This window comes from Sus scrofa, chromosome 18, assembly GCF_000003025.6.
Source record: "Sus scrofa isolate TJ Tabasco breed Duroc chromosome 18, Sscrofa11.1, whole genome shotgun sequence".
NCBI classification, from domain to species: domain Eukaryota; kingdom Metazoa; phylum Chordata; class Mammalia; order Artiodactyla; family Suidae; genus Sus; species Sus scrofa.
In genome coordinates, this window is record NC_010460.4 from 6,540,412 (window position 1) to 6,544,707 (window position 4,296).

Consider the following 4,296-nt stretch of genomic DNA (forward strand, 5'->3'; position numbering starts at 1 on the left):
AGGAGAAATTAAGTATGAGGTTTGGAATGCAAAGATGAAATCCTTATAGTTAAAATATAATCTTTGATGACCCTAGTTAAGAGAAGTGCATTCCCCCATTATTCCTGTTATTAATACTTACAGCAAATAGAACCGAAATGCTTTCTCTCTCTGACGAAGAAATGGAAATAAAAAATGTTTTCAGGTTCCTAATACAACTCATCTTATATAGCTTAAGACAACTAAGGAGAAATTCAACTTGAGTCAGTTATGATTTTTTTGCTTAAAGAAAGAAAATATATCATTTAAGTTTAAATCAATTTGACCTTCAGTATTGGGGTTCCTAACGACCTTGGCTGGGACAAGTGAAAATCCTGAAAATAGAAGCAGAGCATCCCCCACGACCCATTCAATACAGGCATGAAGAAATCCTTCCCTCTTGGTCCTTATCTCTAAAGAGATGAACCACAGGGATAGGCCATTCTTTAATACTGTGTTTTCACAGGCAGCAAGGATTGTTTTTGAATGGATAAAACTCAAAGCATTTTTTAGAAAGGTGTGATCTTTGCCAAATATGAGGAAGAGGTGGCCCACTTGAGAGCAGGTCTCCCAAGCTGCAAATAAGTTTCTTTCTTGCTCATCCACATAGTTCCAAGCCCATATCCGTATAATGTTGCAATGATCATGCACATGTTTTCAAAGAAAGATTTCTCTGACTCATGACTGAAGAGTTGGCTGATGTAGACACAGAGCCATCCGTCCCGAGAAGGAATATCTGCATCATCCTAATGTATGGACACAGAGAACCCAGCGCCCTTTGGGTGGCTGATATTTCAAACATAGGTCTAACATGCTGAGAATAATTCATTAATCCTTTGTGGGGTCCTGTGATCCTCTTTCAACCTGATTTGGTCACTCGACTTTTCACATAATTTGTGCCGGATTACGAGATCTTGTTTCTCAAACATGTGCAACCCTGACATTCACCTTTGATGATATATTTCATAGTAGTCTCCACTGATAAATGCTCACATTATTTTCATCTCTTGCCCCCTGTTTCTAGGACTGAGGTTTTCTTTTTCAGTGCAATTCCCTCTTTCTCGTGTGTCTCCATATTGCAGCCCCTACAGCCAATTCTAGAGGAACCAACACTGGGAGGAGTTAGGCTGCTGAAATCTTAACTGTAGTTCACCATCTGGAAGACCCAAGGTCTCTGCATAAGCCATTGATTGTCTTACATCTTAATTTGTCTGTTATTAAAACGGAAAATCACAATATCTTATTATGAAAAACTTCAAAAATTGAAACAAGAGGCTTTAAAGAAATTAACAATTATCTTTTTTTTTGGAAATGTAATATAATATTCCTACTATCTGCTAATTAATATCAATACCTAACTAAAGATTTTATACCCAAGCCGTAAGACTTCTGCAAAGCAGTTATTTTTACTATATTTGCTACATTATTTTGGATAGATGATTTCACCAGTCATGTTTTATATCCGTAGCCTCTAACAAGTTATATCACTTTTGTTTCCATCCTAAATCCCCACTCCCACATGCTGTTGATACCTCTCAAATATCAATCAGTGTCTGACCAAGTTAGCATCTCTGCTTCCATCCAGGTTTAAGTTGGTCTAAAGTGTTCTCCCTTCCAACAAAGGGATGGACCACGTGGAACAGACCTAAAGGGATGGATCCAAATTCCTTGGGCTCCAGGGCTTATAAGTCACCTGGGACTAATTGTGACTGGGCGCGACAGCTACTGGGAGGAAGCTCCAAAAACATCTCCAGCAGAGACCTAATGAGCTCCGGCAGCAGCTGCACTAGCAATGTAGGGCCAACAGATTCCCTCAAGAGCCCCATGCATTAGAGTGTTAATTATTGCTCCTGTTGCCAATTCACAAGGGCAGGGCCTCCATGCTGCCTGCCCTTCTCCCTGTGGAAGGCGGTCCTCCATCCTTCTCCCACCAACATCTTCATTAGAGCCTTAGGTCATTCGAAAAGCAGAGAACCTGGTTTCTGCGGTTTTAGGAAATACCCCTACAGCCCAAACCAAACTTTACCCTCAATGTTCCAATCTAAGAACAACAACAGGTGCTGCGTCTAACTCTGGGGTAAATTCCAGTTCTCCCCTTTTGCCTCCAGATGCCCTCACTTCTTCTCCTAGAGACAGGAGACACGCACTTCCCTTCCCTAATGTATGTGCAATCTCATGGGGCTTCTGGGAGCAGCGCGAGGATAATGGGCATCCTGGTACGTTTCCCATGGCACTATTTAAGCTGCAGAAATGACCATCAGCATCACATTGACAGATTAAAAAATCCAAACCTACAGAAAGTTGATAGAGGGAGTATGAACAACTACTGAAAAAAAATGGAAAAGCAGTAAGGTCACCCCAAATCCCTAACACAGAAGGGTGGAACTTCTACACCTGTTCAAACAAAGTTTTTCAAGTATAATTAGCAAATAAAAGTGTCAAATATTTAAAGTGCATAAAGTGATGATTTGATATATGTATATATTGCAAAGAGATTAAAACTTTATTTATTTATTTTTTTAGGGCCACATTCGTGGCATATGGACGTTCCCAGGCTAGGGGTCGAATCAGAGCTGCAGCTGCTGTCCACAGCCCCAGCCACAGCAATGCAGGATCCAAGCCATGCCTGTGACCTACACCACAGCACTCAGCAATGCCAAATCCTTAACCCACTGAACGGGGCCAAGGATTGAACCCACATCCTCATGGGTGTTAGTCGGGTTTGTTACTACTGAGCCACAATGGGAACTCCTCAAACTTGATTTTTTAAATTAAGCTTTGTAGGAGTTCCCATCGTGGCTCAGTGGTTAACGAATAGGACTAGGAACCATGAGGTTTCGGGTTCGATCCCTGGCCTCGCTCAGTGGGTTAGGGATCTGGCATTGCCATGAGCCGTGGTGTAGGTTGCAGACATGGCTCGGATCCCGAGTTGCTGTGGCTCTGGTGTAGGCCGGCGGCTACAGCTGCGATTGGACCCCTAGCCTGTGAACCTCCATATGCTGCGGGAGCAGCCCAAGAAATGGCAAAAAGACAAAATTAATTAATTAATTAAACTTTGTTTTTTAATTTTTTATTTATAGTTGATTTACAATGTTCTGTCAATTTCTACTGCACAGCAAAGTGACCCAGTCATACGTATATATGTACATTCTTTTTCTCACACCATTCTGCATCATGTTCCATCACGAGTGACTAGACATAATCCCCTGTGCTATACAGAAGGATCTCATTGCTTATCCACTCCAAATGCAATAGTTTGCATCTAGTAACCCCAAACTCCAAGTCCACCCCACTCTCTCCCCTTCCCCCTTGGCAACAGCAAGTCTGTTCTCCATGTCCATAAGTTAATTTCTGTTCTGTCGATAGGTTCATTTGTTCCATATATTAGATCCCAGATTTAAGTGATATCATATGGTATTTGTCTGACTTACTTCACTTAGTATGAGAGTCTCTAGTTCCATCCATGTTGCTGCAAATGGCATCATTTTGTTCTTTTACGTGGCTGAGTAGTAGCCCCTTGTGTGTATATATAGTACATCTTCTTAATCCAGTCATTTGTTGATGGACATTTAGGTTGTTTCCATGTCTTGGCTATTGTGAATAGGGCTGCAATGAACATAGGGATGCATGTATCTTTTTGAAAGAAAGTTTTCTCTGGATTTATGCCCAAGAGTGGGATTGCTGGGTCATATGGTAGTTCTATAGTTAGTTTTCTGAGGCACTTCCATACTATTTTTCCATAGTAGTTGTACCAATTTCCATTCCCACCAACAGTGAAGGACAGTACCCTTTCGCCACACCTTCTCCAACATTTGTTATTTATTGACTTGTTAATGATGGCCATTCTGACCAGTGTGAGGTGGTAACTCATTTGTTTTGATTTGTGTTTCTGTAATAATAATAATAATAATTATTATTATTATTATTATTATTTTGTCTTTTGTCTTTTTGCCATTTCTTGGGCTGCTCCTGCGGCATATGGAGGTTCCCAGGCTAGGGGTCGAACTGGAGCTGCAGCCGCTGGCCTACGCCAGAGCCACAGCAATGCGGGATCTGAGCCACGTTTGCGACCCACACCACAGCTCATGGCAACGCCAGATCCCTAACCCACTGAGCGAGGCCAGGGATCGAACCCACAACCTCATGGTTCCTAGTCGGATTTGTTAACCACTGGGCCACGACAGGAACACCATTTCCCTAATAATTACTGATGTTAAGCATTTTTTCATGTGCCTGTTGGCCATCTGTGTATCTTCTTTGGAGAAATGTCTATTCAGG